This window comes from Acomys minous (assembly GCF_964271855.1).
Source record: "Acomys minous genome assembly, chromosome: 10".
Taxonomy (NCBI): domain Eukaryota; kingdom Metazoa; phylum Chordata; class Mammalia; order Rodentia; family Muridae; genus Acomys; species Acomys minous.
Window position 1 is genome coordinate 108,304,838 of NC_140491.1, and position 21,675 is coordinate 108,326,512.

Sequence of the window (21,675 nt, forward strand, 5' to 3'; positions counted from 1 at the left end):
TTGGCTCCCACTTCTGGGTCCTGCTGTAACCACGGCCACTCAGGCTGGACTTCCTGCGCGAGGCTCTGGCTCATATAGGCTGTTTAGTAATGCTGTCAGACGCGGTGCCCCAATTCGTGGGTTAGGAAACAAAGCCACTGTGTTGTCAGCGTCCCTGGACGAAATCACTTTGATGCCAGCCTGTCAGGGAAGGAAGGGATGGTGCCTAACTGTGTCCCTCTTTGCCCTGGACAGGGAAGAAGGCTGGCAGAGCCGTTTCTAGCTCTCCTGTCTGGCCATCCTTTTTCCTCTGATAATCAACCCAGCTCTCAGGAGGGTCCAAACACACAGAAACTTGTGGATGTAGGAAGTGGTACGTGGGAGTAAAACTATGTCCTAGACCTGTGGGAATATTCTCCAATTTGTTCAACTTGACTCTTTGGAAAAAAAAAAAAGCCCAAAATGATTTCTTTATGGCCACCTCGGCATATTTTTTTTTTTCAAAAATGCTTTTTAAAAGATTCTTGGTTTTGGATTTCAGCAAAGTAACCATAGACAAGTGTCAAGTGTCAGAACTATTTCCCATGGCACGCCTCAGTGTGGCTACCACGTGAACTCCACAGTAAGGAAACTAGTCCTGAGTGGGTGCTGTGGACAACAGTCAGACTCTAGAGTCTCACCACATGATTACAGCTCTGGTTTTGGGAACTCAAGTAACTGTTTTCCAATCTTGACAGCTGACAGCTGTTTTGGGGGTTGAATTGTACATCTGGATCAGGCAGCTGAGCCAAGATTGCTCTCCAGAGACACCACAGTAGCTTTGCAATACGAATAATGGTAACCCTTCACCATCTTGGGTTTCTCTGTGTAGGCCCAGCTGTCCTGGACTTGCTTTGAACTCACAGCTATCCACCTGCCTCTGCCTTCTTTAGTGCTGGGATTAAAGGTGTGTGCCAACACACTCAGCTACTCCTTCGCCATCTTGGAATAAGACATTGCAAAGAACTTTGTGGATGAAAAACAGTAAGGGCTCTATGCGAACGTGTGACAGATTTAGAAGTCTCCCATTCTGAGTTTAGTTTCTAGTTCTGTTTTCCACTAAGTTGGTCTCTACGTTCTTGTGTGGGATCAATAAAGGCCTTCAAACACTCATCCTGGCTTCCGTGTGTAGATGTTTCTTCTGCTTTTAAGTTTTAAATTAAAAAAATAATTTAAGATTTAATTTAAAAATGTTTAAGATTTAAAATTTCCATTTCCATGTGTGTGTGGTGTGTATGTGTGTGTGTGTGTATATATATGTATGTATGTATGTATGTATGTATGTATGCTTTCATATGTATGGGCACGTGTGTGCAAGGTACACACATGTTACATGTGTCCACATACATGTAGAAATCCAAGGTTAATACTGAGAAGCATCTTCAATTGCTCTTTCACCTTGTGCACTGGGGAAGGGCCTCTCAATTAATCGCAGAGCTTGCCAATGTGACTAATCTCACTGGCCAGGTGGCTCTGAGGATCTCCATTCAGAGTGGGAATTACAAGTGGATGCCACACACAACAAGCATTTACATGGGTTCTGGGGAATCCAAGCCTCATGCTTGTGTGGTGAGGATGAGGCCTTTAGCCCCTGAGCTATCTCCCTCACCTTGCAATCTTTAGAAGTTTATTTGGTTGGTTGGTTGGTTGGTTGGTTTGGTTTGCTCTTTTGTTTTTCAAGACAGGTTTTCTCTGTGTAGCTTTGGCTGTCCTAGAACTCACTGAGTAGACCAAGCTGGTCTTGAACTCCTAGATCTACCTGCCTCTGCCTCCCAAGTGCTGGGATTAAGGATGTGCACCTTAATTTTATGTTTTAGAGCGGTTGAAAAGCCAGGCATGGTGGCACACGCCTTAATCCCAGCACTCGGGAGACAGAGGCAGGTGGATCGCTGTGAGTTTGAGGCCAGCCTCATCTAAAAAGTGAGTCCAGGACAGCCAAGGCTACACAGGGAAACCCTGTCTCAGGAAAAAAAATTCTTTTCAGGCCTTGCTCTCTGGCTCCTTAAGTGATTGCTTCTTCACTCCACGCCTGAGGAGCTGGTGGCACTGCCACGGGTTGGAGGAGTCCGGCCTTGTGGATGAGGAGCACGTGCCCTGCAGACAGTGGTGGGGACAGCGATGGGGGTAAAGACCCTTACCTCTGCTTCGCCACTCACGGCAGCAGGCACCTGCAGACTGGCAGAGCCCACTGTTCCCTTTCTTTGTGGCAGGACCTGGACGTTATAACACTACTCTCTGTCTCATCCCCATGTAAAAGGCGCTAAAGTACCGATGGTTCCCTGACTGTCTCACCGGTACCCAGAAGGGGCTGGAAGACACGCTGCCACACTAGCTACATTCACCAGTCATTTACCAGATCCCTACCACAGGGAGACACCCAGCTAAGTGCTTTACATACAGATGTTAGTCCTCATTGCAATGCTGGGCATTAGCTATGATCATCTCTCTTTTACATATAAGAACCCAAACTTAGAATCACTAGACTGCCCAGCGTCCCCCCCCCTCCCCCCAATGAGTCTGAAGCCAACTTGCAAGACCACTAGGGAAATGGCAAATCAAAACCACAATGTGATATCATCTAACTCCAGTTAGAACGACTATTACCTCACAGACAGACGAACAAAAAGTAACAAATGCTCACGGAGGATGCAAAAAAGGGGAAATTTCATACGCCATTAGTGGGCATGTAAATTAGTGCAACCATTATGCAAAACACAATGGAGTTTCCTCAAAAAAACTAAAAATAAAATTCCAGTAAGAGCCAACATTCCATTACTAAAGAGAGGCATCAATGCGCTGCTGAGGAGATTCCTTCTGCCCATGCCCATCATAGCTCACCCCACAGTAGTCAACTAGGCTGTCCACCCAGAGAAGGCAATATGGAATTCACACATACACCGCATTGTCAGCCGCCAAAACGATGAAATCTTTTGTTGTTGTTGTTGTTGTTGTTGTTGTTGTTGTTGTTGTTTGAGACAAGGTTTCTCTGTATAGCAGTCCTGGCTGTCCTGGACTCACTTTTGTAGACCAGGCTGGCCTTGGACTCATGGCAATCCACCTGCCTCTGCCTCCTAAGTGCTGGGATTAAAGGCATGCGCCACCACGCCCGGCTAAGGATGAGGTCTTGTTTCAGTGTGCAGGGAACCAGAGACCATCATATTAACTAAAGTAATGCAGGCACTGGAGGGATGCAACATGTTCTCACATGGAAAAGAGTTGACTGCGAGGATGTAGAAAATGAAATAGTGCTCTCAAGGCCGGGAAGGGTAATAGAAGATTAGGGTGGGGAAAAGACGGCTAACAGACACTAGGGTGCCTCTGAGTGGGAGGGAAAAGTTCAGATGTCCTCTAGCACAGCCAGGTAACCGTGCCTAACAACAATCAGCTGTGTATTTTCGAGGCAGAGAGCAACAGAAAGAATTCTGCTTGTTCAAAACACAAAGAAAGGAAAAATGGGTGGCAGACACACCAGCTCCCTTGATCCTGTCATCCCACATTAGATACACATGTTAAACTCTTAGACTGTAGTCATAAACATGTTGAAATTCATGTGTCATAAGTAAAAATAGGGTTTAAGGTCTCTCTCCCACACAAAAACACCCACAAAGGAGCCAGGTGTGGTGGCACACACCTGTAAACCCAGCAGCACTCTGGGAGGCAGAGGCAGGCAGATCGATGTAAGTGAGTTCCAAGCCACCCTGTTCTACAAAGTGAGTCCAGGACATCCAGGGCTACACAGAGAAACCCTGTTTGGGGGGAAAACAAAAACAAAACAAAACCAAACTCATAAATAAGTGACGAAGCTGGGATTTGATATCGGCGTTTATAACTACATCTGGTGTCATTTCCAGTGCATGTATGAACTGTCCCCGTGCTGTTCAGTCTCCGAGAGAAAGGAGCCCAGAGTTCCTCTATGGGCAGCTGAGGAAGAAGCTGAGCACTGAGAAGCACTCGCGGGTGCTTCGCAGGGTACGTCAGCTTGTCCGGACAGAGCAGAGAGCAACTGCTTCTCCTCAGAAACCCTGGGGGGATTTTTGAGGCATTACGTCATACAAAGGCCCGCCCCCTTAGTACTCATGCGAAAAGACTGCACGCACCAGATCTGTGAGCCCTTGGAGCAGCTAAAGGGAAGTTGAAAGGTCAACAAAGTTCTCTCGACTGTGCACCCACCGCACAGTGGGACATTGTGTGGATGTACTGCAACAGAAGTTGGAATTGTCACTATCTGGCCCATCTATCTGCTCCCAAAGCCAGAGCCATAGGCCTAGCGTGGTCACTCTTTGGCATGCAGCAGGGCCTGATGCCGTAAACCATGTTAGCTCTTTTTCAACATAACCGAATTGGATTTCAGATAACCCAAGCTGTTCGTTCATCTTCACTGCGAATCAAGACAGAAAGGAAAAGGCAAATTCCTTTGTCCATAAAAAGACTGGCTAGAGCCAGGTGTGGTGGCGCAAGCCTGGAATCCCAGCACTCCGGGAGGCAGAGGCAAGCGGATCGCTGTGAGTTCGAGGCCAGCCTGGTCTACAACGCGAGTCTAGGACAGCCAGGGCTACACATAGAAACCCTGTCTCCAAAAACAAAACAAACAAACAAAAGTCCCTATTAGAAAGGTAAATTGTGAAAATATGAGGGTTTCAATGATAATAATTATAGAATGCAAAATATTTCAGGAATGAAAGTTATCATTGTTAGTGATTTTTATTTTTTATTTTTTGTTTTTCAAGACAGGGTTTCTCTGTGTAGCCTTGGCTGTCCTGGACTCGCTTTGAAGACCAGGCTGGCCTCAAACTCACAGCAATCCACCTGCCTCTGCCTCCCAAGTGCTGGGATTAGAGGCGTGCACTACCACACCCGGCCTTGTTAGTGATTTTTAAAAAGCCCTGCTATCATCCAGGATGAGGTTAAGAACCCCCATAAATACAGAATTCTAGAGATAGCCAAGACAGTTCTAAGAACCAAGATGCATGTATTCATATGCTGCTGTGTGTGTGTAAGCTGGAAACTAACATCAGCTGTCTTCTTCAATTGCGCGTATGCTCTGTCTCTCCTTCTCCCTCCTCCCCTCCACTCCTCCTCCCGTCCTCCTCTCCTCCCCTCCTCCGTGTGTCTCTGTGTCCAAGTGGATGACATTTATCTCTGAATGCTTGGATCACAGGCTTGTCATGTTAGGCTTTTTACGTGGGCTCAGGGGCGTCAAACTCAGACCCACACACTTTAATAGCATGAACTTAGGCTACTTTGCCCTGCTCTTTTCTTGTAGACAGAACAAGTGATCAAAGGATGCTAAATGTGATCTGGGATGATAAGAGGTCCCTTGGTAGTTTTCAGAATGTGTGTGTGTGTGTGTGTGTGTGTGTGTGTGTGTGTGTGTATGTGTGTGTGTGTATGTGTGTGTGTGTGTATGTGTGTGTGTATGTGTGTGTGTATGTGTGTGTGTGTATGTGTGTGTGTGTGTGTATGTGTATGTGTGTGTGTGTATGTGTGTGTGTATGTGTGTGTGTATATGTGTGTGTATGTGTGTGTGTGTGTATGTGTGTGTGTATATGTGTGTGTGTATGTGTGTGTGTGTGTGTGTATGTGTGTGTGTGTATGTGTGTGTGTGTATGTGTATGTGTGTGTGTGTATGTGTGTGTGTATGTGTGTGTGTATATGTGTGTGTATGTGTGTGTGTGTATGTGTGTGTGTATATGTGTGTGTGTATGTGTGTGTATGTGTGTGTGTGTATGTGTGTGTGTATATGTGTGTGTGTATATGTGTGTGTGTATGTGTGTGTGTATGTGTGTGTGTATGTGTGTGTATGTGTGTATGTGTGTGTGTGTGTATGTGTGTGTGTGTATGTGTGTGTGTGTATGTGTGTGTGTATGTGTGTGTGTATGTGTGTGTGTGTATATGTGTGTGTGTGTGTGTGTGTGTGTGTGTGTGTGTGTGTGTGTCCCACACTGAACATGGAACTGGGAGGACGTCTAATTGATTGAAACCTTGTCTTTGGGCAGGGCATGGTGGCGCACACCTTGAATGCCAGAACTTGGGAGACAGAGGCAGGCGGATCTCTGTGAGTTCAAGGCCAGCCTGGTCTACAAAAGAGTCCAAGGCAGCCAAGATATCACAGAAACTGTGCCTCAAAAAAACCAAAATAATAAATAAATAAATAAATAAATAAGTAAATAAGCCTTGTCATTATCTGGCTCATCTCTACCTCTCTTTCACAACAAGCAGAATAAGGTAGAATTAGTAAATGGGTTCTTATCTCCTCAAAATGGAAGGATCTCGAAATCTGCATACCAATTCGAACAGCAGGCCCATTACTCACTGGTTGCGTGAATTAGTTCATTCTTTTGGGGCCCAGTTTTCTCACCTTAACATAGGGACTTTTTTTTTTTTTTAACAAGCCTTAAACCTGATGTGACCTTCAAAGAACTTGAGTGCAATGCACCAGTGAGTGCAATGCAGAAATGGTGAACACTGTCAGTCTTAATGGGTAGGGAATTTTTGAAGGAGAGATAAGCCTGTGTGTGTGTGTGTGTTTTTTTTTTTTATGATTCCAAGTGTGAAATTGGAATGGTCTTGTGAGAGAACAGGTGAGGTTAATCCACTAGAAGACCAACCACCTCGTGCAGGAGCTTGATTGTTGCCAGCTGAAAAGATTCCATGAACAGACTCTGGGAGGAGATATATAAATGAGCCTAGAACTGGAGATGCGGCCTTTGGAGACTTCAGATAGTTTTGGTTGTTCATCGCTGCACTTCGAGATGCTTCTAGAGAGAACCGCTCAAGGGAAGGCTTCGGGGCTCCGGCTCCTGCTGGGGTTCTGGGTTCTGGTTACTCCAGGCTCCAGCAGAAGAAATCCTGCCGATTACGCCAGGAGAATCGCTCCTCAGAACTGATATCCTTACGGTTTTGTTATTGTGTTCTTTAATGCTCTTTTCCTGTTGCTTTGGTTAGTCGAGTTATAAGTGACATATGCTAGGTTAATAAGTTGTAATAAAATATATTGGTTAAGAAAAATGAGACTACAAATTTTATTCTCGGGAAGTTGTAGGTTGGCATTTCTGAAGAGCTCTGCATGCAGAAAATAAAGGGTGCTTGGCAATTAGGACAAATGAAGTTTAGATCATCCTAGGCAGTCGCAGCCAGGGCTCCACACGGCCGCTATAGCCTGCAAGTGGTGTTGCAATGTTTTGGTTGCTAGATTTGGAAGTATTCGAGTCTGACTAACTAGAACCAAGGAAGGAAACGGTACACGGACTGCAACCTCCCCATGCTATAAAACAAGAAGAGCACCACTGCCAGTGAGGAGCTGTGTGGTTGGGAGACATAAAACCATCAGAATGACCCACAGGCTCTGGGGGGAGGTACTGGTGTCATCACTGAGCTCCGGGGGAGTGTCTCTGTGCTATAAACACTTTTGGAAAAACCTGGATTAAAGAGATCTGTTCTTCACGGCTTCTGGTATTAAAGTGGGCGTTCTCTTACTGAGACTCTGGCAGAATCTGGTCGTGTGAAGCCGCAGATTTATTCAGGCCATAATTAAAGCGTGGGTCATATCCAGCTGAGCAACATCAAACCCAACCTGGTGTGTTTATCATATTTTTTTTTTCCTGGACTCTGATTTTGATTTTGAAGTGGCTGCAGACAGCCTAAATTACACGTTCTGCAAAGGAAGTAAATTAACAAAATACAAACATCTGTCAAGAGTTTATTAATTAGTAACAGTCATAATGAGTGAGAAACACTATATTTTGTGTATCAGCATCTATTATTTCCTTTGCCTTCAATCAGCTTCTGGAAATAAAGTTGGTACTCCAGGTAATGCCTAACATTTACTAAATTACTGCTGTATACCTCAATGACATCCTTAGGTTCTAAATGCAACATGATACCTACCTATTAACTTCCAAGGACAACTTTATTTATATACAGAAATAATCAGCCATCTTTGTTTAATAACATGAAGTGTATTTATTGAAATACATCTCCTGAACATTTTGTACAGGCTGCATTCTCACATTGGGGTACCATGGACCATCAATCACAATGGCTGGGAAGAAAAAAATAAAAAGCTGAAAAGGACATTTGGGCTGTGTTACACTGAGCTGATTGCAAGTTTTGTTTTTATTGATTTTTTAAAAATTAATTATTATTGTGTGTCATGCATAACGGGGGAGGGAGCATGTGTGCCACACACTTGTGTGTGGAGGTCAGGGTGGAGTCGTCTTCCATCTTTACGTGAGTTCCAATGATGGAACTTCAGTCACTAGGTTTCCATGGCAAGCACATTTACCAGCTAAGCCACCTCCCTCAGGCCCCAGTTTTAAATAAACTCTACTTCTCTCATTATTGAAAAATTACTACTATAAACTATAATATTTATCAAAGCTTGATTCTGTTTTAAATAAGTAGATTTTATAGGTGGGAAGCTCTCCTAGCAGGAAGAAATATACACGTGGCTGGAGAGATGGCTCAGAGGTTAAGAGCACTGACCGCTCACCCAGAGGTCCTGCGTTCAATTCCCAGCAACCACATGGTGGCTCAAAACCATCTATGATATGATTTGATGCCTTCTTTTGGCCTGCGAGTGTACATACAGACAGACCACTGTATACACAATAAATAAAGAAATCTTTTAAAAGCAACAACAACAACAACAACAAAAATCTAGCCTAATTAACTTAATGTTACAGAGCAAACATCACCACCACCCTTGACAGACTGCCTTGGGCTATCAAAAAAAAAAAACAAAAAACAAAAAACAAAACAACCATCCAGACAAACGGGAACCTATAACTCATCTGTGGACTGAGACTGGAGGATTCCACTTCTCACCGGTACAGTTTACATGGTAACATATTTTTACCTACATGCAACTCGTCTGGCCAGAGAGAGAAAGAAAACGTTGAAACAGTGATGGCCACTGTGTGCACCGTCCCATGCCACAGTTACCTCTTAGAGTGCCCAGGAAATGAGACATGAGTCTGCAGTCTCCTTCTTGGGACTCTTGGTGTGTCACGTCATACCATACTGGGTGTGGTTCCAGTTTTCAAAGATGCATACCTAGTTTTCATAGTCCAGGGTCCATAAACAATAACCACTTAATTTCACCTGGGTACTGTGTATAGGCATGTGCAAACACAAACACGCGTATAAGAGGTTTCAACACCTTAAAGACAACAAAAGCTTTCTATTGGAGTGGAGACCCTGTCCTAGGGCCAGCCCATTCTTAAGATGGCAAGAGTTCAGCCGAGAACAGGCCCCTGATAAACAAACTCACCAACAGGGAGCCAGACTTCCTCCGAGGAGGCCTTTCTCATCCCAGGGCTATGAACCAGGCAAATAGCGACCACTCCCACAGCCTGCAGTCCTCTCAAATAATTCAGACTAGCCGGCCTATGCGGTCTGCCCTGCCCTGACTTGTCCTTTCTGCAGAAGCCCTGATAAATGATCTGGCCTAAATATTTTTCTCCCCGAGAACAGTTCTGCCTCCCAGCCAGTCTGCTCCCCTTGACAGGCAGAGCTCTGTGGCACGCCTCCTATTTTTCTAGGACCTATGAGCAGAGTCGATTTTGTTGTCTGCACTGGGGCCACCACAGCTGACTTTACCATAAAGAATGCTAAACCGCCTGACTCAGTCAGGGAAATAGCGCTCGAGTAACTGAACAGATGGGTTTCCATCTCAGCAGGGACTATGAACCTTAACCTCCCTGACTTTCATGGAAGTCTGTCTCCACGTGGCTCTTCCTGCTCTGACAACTCAGGAAATGCCCCTCTGCGGTGACTTAGCAGCTCAGCCATGAGCACCTCCAAACTCAGTTCCCTTCAGGCGGATGAGAAGCTGGTCAGTGCTCCTAGGCTAAGCATTGCAAGGGAGGTGTTCTGCCTCCCGCAGGGCTGACCTCGGCCTTGGCTCCCCAGTAGGATCATGGACCACCATGTATAGGCTACAATCCATCCTCCCACCCGGAAGTACTTCCTCCTGGGAGGGAAAGAGGCGGCTGTTATCTCCTAAAAGAAGGATTACAGAGGTAACACTCATTCTCAAGATCCGCAGCCTAGCCTCCACCTGTCAATGGTCTACCGTGTGTGTACACAACGTGCTACAAGGGCTGGAGAGATGGCTCAGCTGATAAAGACGAAGGCTCACAACAACGTGCTACAAAATAAGCAATGCTGACCCAGAGTCTAAGTCAACCTTCCTAATCATTTATAAAAAAAAAAACAAAAACAAAAAAAACACCTTCATCTTCCTACTGCCTCGGCATAGGAAAGCTTTTCTAGGCCTGCTTTCTCACAGCTGTCCTGACTGGTTTTTGCGCAAGGGTGACCAAGTCACGTCAGCCGTGCAGTTTTCTCGTTACTACTGAGCACGGTATTCCCTGACAATGTTTTTAATACAAAGAGGGGTATCCCAGAAGAAAGCCCCAGAGCTGCACTCACTCAGGACTGTGCTCTGAGTACCCGTGGGCTCTCCTCAGAGGGATGGGCAGTGAGGAACGGCAAGGTGGTAATGCCAGGAGAACCTGCGTGATTGTCACACGGCCTGAACAGAACCATCTGAAGTCTACAGAGACTGCGCCACTGACTGACAGCGTGTGCGCCGTAGAGTTGCTAGGCCAGACACGGGCCCACGACCGCTTGTCGGGCTAAAAAGACAAAGAACAGGAGCAATAAAAAGATCGTCGGTCACTGGGAAATGTGGGGCCAAATCAGGTACCCCATGATCGGCCATATGCTATCTTTCAGACTTCCTGCTCAATTGCCTGTTCATAGGCAATGGTGAACAAAGTGGCATCTCTTGTAGTTCCGAATGGAAGGACTGACACGTCACTTCAGCTCAGGGGCCTCTAAAGCACCAGCTACTTCAGGCCCCAAGAGCCTGGTCTGCCCTATGGGCTCAGAGTATTTTACAATGCTCAGAGTAGGGCAAGCTGTCAGTGTTACCCAGGAATCCCAAATAGCACATTAAACGTTTACAGATATCAACAATATTGTCATTTTTAAAAACCCAAAGTGCCTTTTTGGGCATTTGTCCAATTTATCATTCCTGAGGAAACTGCTCCTACTCTAGAAGCCATGACCCTGAGTTAGAATATATGAAAATACCAGTAGCAGGGCCTTCCCCGCGACCGTAAAATTCCAGACCCTGGATCTGCCATCCTTCATGTGGATCCCAGCCCCATACTGTTAACTCATTAGCCAGATGCGTCAGTTAGCTTGGTGCTGTTTTAACAGATGTCCAAGGTGACAGACATCTTTGTAAAGGGTTACTCTGGACCACAGTTCTGGAGGTCTCAGTCCACGGCCATTGCTTTGAGCTGGTAGCGATGGCGCATTATGGTAGGAGCATGCAGGGAGGCTACAGTGCTGTGCTCACCTTGAGGCCGGGATGCAAAAGAAAGCAAGGAAAAGGCTGGCTTCCATAGTCCGGAGCAGCCTACCTGCCTCCCAGCATGCCCCGCGTCTCAAAGGCTCCATCAGTTCTCCATGGCATACCATTAGGGACCTAGCCTTTAACACATGGACCTTTGATGGCAATTAAGAACCAAAACACAAGTGCATTAAAGAGTACTGTCTCCCTGGTTATCTTTCATGGGGGAAAGAACTAGCAGTTGGATGGCACCATTTGATGGGACCGACACTCTTCGGAACATTAGAGTGGAGGCAGCTATACAGTTTTGTAATGCCTGTGGTCTCCCCCAGGTTTGCCCAGGCTAGAACAGTGGAGGGGAGAATCCAAGATGGCCTCCTCATTTACATACACACGTCTGGTACAAACCCTAGGAAGACTAGGTTGAGCTCTACCGAGATCGTCAAGCAGAGTATATGCATGCGCCATTTTGGTTTCACCTATATTTCTTTTATTTATTTCTAGTTTTTGTTTCTGTTTTCTTTCTTTCTCTTTTTTTTTCCCTGCTTTGTTTTGTTGTTTGTTTGCTTTTTTTTTTTTTTAAATGACCTACCAAACCCAGGGTCTTACATGTGCTAAGAAAATATTCTATACGGAGCTATCGCCTATGTAGCCTCTTGCTTAGCTGGACTTCTTTTCTTTTTTGACACAGGGTCAAAAAACTAACTTTGTAGCCCAGGCTGGCCTAGGGTTTGTGGCAATCCTCTTGCCGCAACTTCCTTTGTGCTAGGATTATGGGTGTGTGCCACGGTGCCCAGGTGGACTTTTTACATGCTTGCTCAAGAAAGTCTCTAAATGCTATTGTTCCTACTGAGCAGCCTTTTACGGCATAGTTAGAAGTCACACGGGGTCTCTGCTGCCATATAACACAGTAAAGAAGTCACAAACCTCCCCGACACCAGGAGGGACACGGACACACATGATAAAACATTTTAAACTTGAACTTTTATTGATAAACATGATTATTTATAGAAACTAGCCATGAATATCTATAATTATATTTCTAGTTATCCAGTTTCTGCACTGGAAGGAGTCACAGTCCCAGAGTGATGGAAGGTCTAAGGTCTACATTGGTGTTGGGTAAACATTAATTTAGAATTACAGCAAAAGAGACGGCTGATAAAAAATGCTGTCATCTTTGAACCTTTGATTTTACTAACATGCATCAGTTGGGCAAAACATCATTTCTTTATTTCCATTATGGGTATGCATCAATCAGATGCTCAAATGTTACATTAAAATGCTCAAGAAGCAAGGAAACGGGAAGTTGTTTAGCATATAGACTAAGCCTCAAGTAGCAGGCGCCCAGAGCTGAGCAGGCGGAGGCTGCGCAAGGGAACTGAAATGGCGGACAGCAACCACATTTCTAAAGTCCGTCCGTCCGTGGCCCACAGTTTATAATCTTTGATTTGGGTTAGGTGCCCTGGAGTCACTGGGTTTTGCCCTAGATGTCTGGGTCTATCTGCAGTCCTCTCGAATTACTGTTCTCCCTTCCTGACTGGGGTTGAACTCAGCCTTGTAGTCGCTGGGCAAGAGCTCCTCCACTAAGCTGTGCCCCGCCCGACTTTTCACCCCTCTCTCAGACGCTAACACCCTTTGTCTAACTCTGTAGTTAATATTAAGCACTCGGTGAGAATCTCGGGGTGTGAGGTTGGCAGCTGCACCTGATCCCGCACCCATCCGTCTTCTGGGGTGGGCATTTCTAGGCTTTTTCAAGTAAGGAAACTGAGCTTCTGGCAAATAAGATTAACTGGTAAAGGTGCCAAAACCGATACACATGGCAGAGATGGAGTTTACATGTAGATTATTTTTGACTCAAGGGATAACGCGTGTTGTCTAACATGGTGCTTCTGATCATGTTTTGCTGGGACTTCTCTGGGACAGAAACAGTGGTGTGCCTGAGGGCAGGGACTTATACAGGGGACAAGGCTCTTATCTGGAAGGTTAAGACTATGTAAGAAACTGTACTGCTAACCCCTGACCCTTGCCCTGGATGCTTGGAATGAGATTTTGAGCCTTCTGGAAGATAGGCAGTGCTTGCACAACTAACTGGTCATGTGATGGAGGACCATTCACCAGCAGGATGCTTCCCATACACTTCCAGAGACAGCACAAGGACACTGGGCTCCAAGCTCAGCAGCCTTTCCTGGCAGACCCCACGTGACTCCCTCGTTAATGAATCTTCTTTGAAAAAGCTTCCTTTAAAACCCTGCTCTATTTCCTTGAAGAGAAAATTCAGAGTTCCCATACATCACATGTATGACAGACAATTTTTAATCATTTAAATAATTTATTCTTCATTGCTTAATGCTTTATACCATTTCTCCATGAATAATTTATTATGCCATTTATGTTTATTAAAAATTGATCATGGGGACATGCTCTTCCTCCATTCTCCGAGGCCACGGCTGTCTCTCTGTCAGACTACTTAGGGACAGACAAATCAGCATTCACTCAATTCCTTCTTAATTCATGTTAACCATTTACACATCCTCTCCTCTCCCACAGTTCCTCTTTGTCACAAAAGGTCAAGGGCTTAACTTAGGTGACAATGGTTCCTTTCCTCTTTTTATCCAGCAAGAACCTTATCTAAAGCCCATTTCCTATCTGCTGAGGGCTTGGGGTAGGGGTAGGGGTAGGGGGGTGGGGGGTGGAGCCTATTTTACTTTTCTAATGTTTAAAACCCAATGTGTAAAGGAGGCATATAAGAACAAGATTCTAGAGTCTTCTATGGCAGAGCCACCTTCTAGAATCACCTATTTCTCTTCGCCTTCTCCAGTCTGCTCTTGTTTCTCTCACAGGACTCGTTTTTTCCCCTTTCCTTTATTATGTCTTCAGTCATGGGTTAACTTTGGGATTTTTTTTTTTCTCTCTGTGTTTTCAATTCCTCCCTAAAGCATCTCATCTTTTAAATTCTCATCCTTAGGACCTGAGCTTGACTCTGCCACCCACCAGCCCAGAATCTCGTGACTTCATCACCAAGAAGGCCTCAGGGTACCATCCTGGACACGGTGGCTCAGACCTGAGCGGCCCAGGCAGCAGAGAAGCAGAAAGGACACTGCCAGGAGAGGTGGGAGAGCCGAGCAGAGGTTAGGAAGCACGGGAGGGGCTCACAATCTATTAGTCTGGCAAAGGTCTTCATGGCGTCCAATTTCATGTGTCAAAGAGTTCCCTTTGGTACCCTCAGTATAACCTTCCCGCTCCCACGGGTCCAATCTGTGCCACACTTCCGCTGTTTCCTACTGCAGTGCCTGAGACCGTCGCTGCCTATTCAAGCCAACAGCCTCTTTACGCTCACCTCCATAACCACCATGGCCAACACTTGCTGAGTCCACTTCCTCTTACCTTTGCAACAAAGCCCCTGAACTGTACGCCGTGGTAAACACCCCCCCACACACACTTGCCTGGCCTTCTGCAACCGTTCCTGGGTGTCTCCAGGCCTACATCCCTCCATCCTCGGTCTGTCAGTCAGTGTGATCTCTCTAAAAGGCATATCTGCCTTTTCCCTGCCGAGGTCAACTCCAATCGTTTTGATTGGTTGTTATTTTTTGTTTCATTGTTTTGGTTTTTAATAGATTATGTTCTTCCACAATTTTACACACACACACACACCATTCTGATTACTCTTATCCCTACCATCTCCTCTTTTCCCCTACAAATCTCTTTCCTATATTCATGATTTTTTTGTGTCCAACTGAGTTTGACACAGACTAACTCTGTGACCAAAGGTTTGAATTAATCCACCAGAGCCTGGTGGGCATGCAATAGGTGTGCAGCTGGCTACCAGGCCCTCCTCTTTCCAAGACTATGTTAGCTGTCAATAGTCCCCAGTAAGCAGTAGGGCACCTCCCTTCCCTGATTCATAGCTGATTTGTGTGATTTGTGTAGGCACGGTGCCCGTAACCAAAGCGCTGTGCGTTCATGACTGACGGCCACTGGCATGCTTATGATTTGGGGCTTTTGACACAGGGCCTTACACCTATGTAGCCTGGTTTTTAACTCATAATCCTCTTGCTCCTTGCTGCAGCACTCTCCATACTCTGGGCCGAACTCCTGATGTCTGAGTTATGCTCACCATGGACCAGAAGCCCATGAGGGCAGAGCTATGCTTCACTTGTTTACCATTGGATGCTCAGTGCCTGGCATCGCATGGACCCAACAGTATCCGCTGGCTGAAAAGTGACTGCGTGGCGACCTAATCCTTTGGTGGCTTCCAGCGAACCATGTCTGCTGGTACTTACCTTGTGCATAGTTTTCTCCCGTGAACTTGTACTATACCTGTGATTTGCCTTAACCCTCGAAAGACTACAGACAGGAAAGCAGGCTAATTCTGCCTTCATGGTTCTGAATTTACATGAAACAGGAGAGCACCTGAGCCTGCTTCCCAGCCAGGGCAGGAGATGAAGGCCACCAGATGGGCCCTAGACAAGGAAGGAATAGGAGAGCTGTCCAGCTGCAGGACTGGGAGGAAGTGTTTTAAATGCTCTGTCCTAAGGTGACTTGTTACACAGCAGTGTGTAAAGGCACTGAGGCTGTTTGAATGCAAATGTCTCCCATAGGGCATGCATCTGAATACATGACTGCAGCTGATGACGCTGTTTGAGAAAGTCATAGAACTTTTAGATGGTAACACCTTGCTGGAGGAAGTATATCCTGGGGCACAGCTTCACCCTGCTTCCTACTTCTCTCTCTGCTTCCTGTGTTTAGTAACAATGTGATCTCTCAGCCTTCTGTTGCCATGCCTCCCCCACCATTACGGACCCTCCCTTTAGAACTGTAAGCCAGGATAGCTCTTTCGTCCTTAAATTGGCCTTGGTCATGAGATTTTATCAACAATAAGAAATGAAACAAAGCTGGGCATGGTGGCACACACCTTTAATCCTAGCACTCTGGAGGCAGAGGCAGGTGGACTGCTGTGAGTTGGAGGCCAGCCTGGTCTACAAAGAGAGTCCAGGATAGCCAAGATAACATAGAGGAACCCTGTCTCAAAATATCAAACAAACAAAAAAAAGAAAGAAAGAAAGAAAGAAAAAGAAAAAAGGAACACACACACACACACACACACACACACACACACACACACATTCTACAAGTATATATGATACACTAATTCCATACATAAAAGGAAATAAGCTATTACAGGGGATGAATTTTATGTGACATCAAGCCAATGTTTATAAGTAATATTTATATGAAATAGCAGCTTGAAAAGAAAACAGCAGGCTGGCAAGATGGCGCGCCATGGGTAAACAGCTTGTCACCAGGCCTGAAAACCTGAGCTTCATCCCTGGAACCCAACTGGTGAGTGGTGAAAGGGTGTGACTAAGTCACTGCCTGCCACAGCTGTCCTCCACACACCATGGCATGCCTCTGTGGCCCCTTCTCTCTGAATAAACACATTTTTAATAAAGAAAGCAGCAACAGAACTGAAAGGACATGGATGAACTCACTCCATCAGCTACAACACATCACATTTTCCCTCTGCTGTTCTCTTTGGTCTTAAGACATTTTCCAATGAAAAGAGTTTCCCTCTCCCTCCTTTTTAAAAAGAGACACCGGTCTGACGTTAACATAACGGAGTCCACCAAATGATGCAAGAGAACCCTAACAAACCAAGAGAACCTGCGTCAACTCCCAGGACTGCGCTATGGGGACTCTGGGCTTAGCTGGCCTGGATGCTAAGTGCAAGATTCTGTGTGAAAAATCTACCATCCCCCAGTGGAGACAACGGCCAGTACACAAAGCCAGGCTTTCTCTGTGTAGCCTTGGCTGTCCTAGACTCTGTAGACCAGGCTGGCCTCGAACTCACAGTGATCCGCCTGCCTCTGCCTCCCCCACTACTGGGCTTAAAGGTGTGTGCCACCATGCCAGGCCTTTATGGCCAGTTCTTACACACACAGCCATCTGATATGTCCGTGGGCTGGTAAAAAATAAGCAGCTACTTGACGTTTTTAACCCAGACATCGATAAGTTACACACATGTAAAATATATACTGTATGCTCCAAGGAGACACAATCTAGGGTATGTGAGGTCCTTTCAACCTCCCAAATATTAGGAGGCAAATACACCAGCATGGCTATCTGCAGGATGAGGAGCGAGATGGCCCCCTGGAACATTTATTCTGTCTGCTGGAATTCCGGATTATGAGTCCTCATCATCAGTGTTCCTTCAGAAAGAGAAAGAATCGTGTAAGAACATAGCCCGGGCCAAGGAGCTGTCTTCTGTTTCTTAAAATGATCAAAACCAAGATACCAATAGCTACTTTAGTTCTTTATACTGGACTAAAGGTGTGAGGGTTTTTTGTTTTTTAAATAAATTCTTGTAGGTAAGATTATCACGTAGTTTTTAAATGTGCTTCCTTTGAAATTATCTCAAATTAACGTCTTTTATATATTGGAGACTTTGAGAAAAAAGTAGATTTAGGAAAGATCCTGGCAGCTCAACCGCTGCTGCATGTATGAAGAGAGAAAGATCTGTCTCTGTGTTTGCAAAGCTCTAGATCCCAAGCGAGAGGAGAGAGGCCTCAAGCACAAACACCTGTGTCTGTCCACTGCTAAGACTGGGCATGCGCCCCTATTACACATGGCCAAGAGAAAACACTAGTGTCTGAAGTCGGAAGTACACAGCAGGCTGTGGTGGCACTCTGGAGGCTCAGGCAGGCAGAAGTTCTGAGCTAAGGCCAGCCTGGTCTACAGAGCAAGTTTTAGGACAGCCAGGGCTATATAGAGAAACCCTGTCTAAAAAAAAAAGAAAAGAAAAGAAGAGGAGGAGGAGAAAGAAGGAGAAGAAGAGGACAGGCCTGAGAGAGGGCATGCCATGCAAGCATGAAGACCCGAGTTCAGATCCCTAACATACATGTAAAAAACTGTGCGGGTGGATTTTTAAGATAGGCAGATACCTAGAGCTTCCTGGCCAGCTAGTCTCAAGGAGCTGAACTATGGGTCCACACACTACCGCAAAACAAAACAAAACAAAACAAAACAAAATAAATAAACAAACGAACAGTGGAGAGTGACAGAGGAAGTGTTGCTCAGTGTTGATCTCTGACCTCCGTATGGACATGTATGAATGCACACGTGCACATATGCCCCTTTCTTCTCCTGGATAATCAAGCTTTTTAACAAGATACCATCTCAGTTGCTGATTCAGGGACACCAGAGAATGGGAAATGTATTCTGCAATTTTCTTTAGAGTAACTTCAGGCAGAGGGCAGAGCAGAAGGGCAGAGAAAAGGAACCAAGCACAGTGTTCACCTTGTAGAAAAGGGAAAAGCCTGGTGTAGAAAGAATTTCTTTTGTATTGTGTGGATGGAGCACTTGCCAATAATAAATCTGATGGTCTATATCTGAGGCACGAGGTAGGAGATGGAACATCTGCCAGTCAGAAAAGATTTTGATAGACAGTGATGCAGAGGATTGAGCTGGCAAGATGTGAGGGCGGAGGCATGGTGCCTGCGCCCAGGTAAAATGTAGATTAGTATAATGACTTATTTTAAGATATGAGCTAGTCAGAGAAGAGCTTAGATATGGCCTAGGTATTTGTGTATATAAGTATATATGTATGTATATATATTTCCAGTCTCATGAGTTGTTATTCTGGGAGCTTGGGGTCAGGAGAAAAAACACTGCGCTGTCCTACTACAGCTTGGCATAGGAGAGGTGGGGTTTTGTAATAGAAGAAATGTTGGCCACTCCAGAAGGCAAGGGGCTTGGTGTGGAGCAGGAACAGACACTTATTCTCCTTAGTTGATCACGTCTAGGCTGTGGCTTTCTCACATGACTTTATTTAGTAAGTGTTAGGTGGGAGGGTGGATGATGGGGGCTGAGGGGACACAGCAGGTTTGTAGTAGAGCGTGGGGCTATCATTGGAGCTGGGCAGTGGAGGGCCCGAAGTACCAGCGACTTACTATGTTTATGTTTGTTAAAACATATTGCACCACCGACTGTGGGCCTCAGATCTCTCCATGCCCACATCTCTCCCTTGGCCCTGAACCCCTCTTTCACTAGCCCACACTCCCTCTTTCTTTTTCTGGGATGTGCCCAGCTTAGTCTCACCTCAGGACCTTTGCATATGGCATTCCCTCTGCCTGACACATATGTTTCCCAGATGTCATGTGTCTGGTCTCTGGTCACTCCTATCTCAAGTCTTCAGTCACATCTTTTGATGGAGTTTCCTGGGCAGCTGTATCTCAAACAGTAGCTCCATCACTCTCTAACCCAGTGGCTCTCAACCTTCCTAACACTGGAACACTCTAATACAGCTCCTCATGTTATGGTGACCACCCAACCATAAAAATATTCTCATTGCTACTTCATAACCATAATTTTGCTGTTATGAATCATAGTATAAATATTTGTATTTTACCATAGTCTTAGGTGACCCCTGTGAAAGTGTTGTTGGACCTCCAAAGGGGTTGTGACTCAAAGGTTGAGAAACACAGCTCGAACCAATCATCTGGTCAGCTTATGTCTATCTTAATTTACCTAAGCTATGTGTTTTCTGGCTCGCTGTCCCTCACAGAACATAAACTCTGCGGAGGCAGTGATCTTGCCTTAAGCCTCCACGGTAAGTGCTCAACAAATGCTCATTGAACAAATACAGGAAGCAAAAGTAGGCTGTAGACAGGTAAGGAAGGGCAAGGTGGCTGCCTGGTGTGCTGGGCTCAGCTTCATGGGTCCATCCGTGTGTGTGTGTGTGTGTGTGTGTGTGTGTGTGTGTGTGTGTGTGTGTGTGTGTTGTGTGCGCGCGTGCGCGCGTGTGTGCTGTCTGGATGGCCATGGCTGTCTCAAGTCCAGAAGCAGCAAGATATGTATGTATGTCCTGGAATGAAAGAACAAAAGAAGTGAGTCTTCCTGAGACAGAGAACCTTCTCTCACCCAGGTCACCTTCCACAACCAGTGACAGACAGAAATGGGGGCCACTTCTGTCTGCTGGATGCCAGTTCAGCTGGCAGCCTCAGGAAGGCAGGAAGCCAGAACTGGGCAGCCTCTACTCCGCACTGCAGAGAATCTCACAGCTCTACAGATGTGGAACTCTCACGTTCGTGAGGAAATCTATGCACATCAAACCTCTGCTGACTCTGAGTGTCTTGAGGCGAGGACCGGCTGGTTCTGCTGCCCTGTGGTTAAATCCCTCCAGCCCTCCAGGGTAGCAACCCAGACTCAGTGAGCTCACTGTAAACATGCTCCCTCTGACGGGAATAGTAGGGTGCTTGGGCCAGAAGGCTCTGCACCACAGACCCGGAAACAAAACAAATAAAGAATGTGTTCCCTGCTAAGAAGCCTCTGGCATCCATCAGCCAAAAGGATTGTGGCTGTCTTGATTTTGGAAGATTTTTCCAGAGAGGATTTGGAAGAAATAGTTGTTTTTAGGAGGACATTAGTTCAATACCTTTAATGGGTGTTGATAAACATGTATATGTTATTAACTGCTCTGATCTCATGTCTACGGAAAATATCTCTGCTCAACAAAATTAACCTTAACCTTCCCATTAGTGGGGGATCGGACAGTAGAGGAGTCAGGGGCAGCTTGAAGTGCAGTGAAAGCCATTTCCCGGCCAGCACATCCTCTTCAGTAACCTCAGGAATTAGGGTCAAAAACAGAGAGGTGGGAGAAATATGTAAAGTCTTCAGGACCATTTATGGGACCAGGGTAACAAATAGGGCTTGTGAGTAAAGCAGTGTGCTAGAAAAAACTCCCTCTCCTGGCCTGCGTACAGAGCCAAGTGCACAGATTTGTGTGACAATCACTGCCAGCCCCAAGGAGCACAGAAGGACATGCACTAATACAAAGGGTTTGCCTGACGGAGGATAAATAAAATAATAAAAGCCATTTCCCCTCCAAGCTTGCGTTGATGTTGCCCACTTCACTTCAGAGAACAGCAAGGGCAATTCCTTTATAGCCCTCATCTTTTTCAATAGATCGGTGAGAAAGGTGATAATAAACAGTGGCAACAAAACTCAGGAATTCCTGGTCCCCTTAGTCCCCCAGTCTTGACCCTCCAGGGACAGGACAAGCTGCAAGCTACGTATTCGTTTTGTTTATTAAGGTTTTACTGTGAACTACGCCAGCCCTGCCCTGCCTGAGCACAGAAAGCAGAGCTTAGGAGCTCTGGATTCCATACAGCAAGGCCGCTTCGGTGGAAAACGCATACCAGGTTTTTCTCTTTTTCCACTCACCACCACCCCAGCTCCTCTGCTTCGGTGAGCTCAGCAGCCCTAGTGCCTTGGCTGATCTAGAAATTGCTTCCATA

General features: G+C 45.9%; 1 protein-coding gene across 1 annotated transcript in view; it reads right to left on the reverse strand.

Moving 5' to 3' along the window:
• The window catches only part of WIPF1 (WAS/WASL interacting protein family member 1), a 110,428-nt gene that overhangs the window by 69,964 nt on the left and 18,789 nt on the right, over nt 1-21,675 (reverse strand). The window lies entirely within an intron of this gene.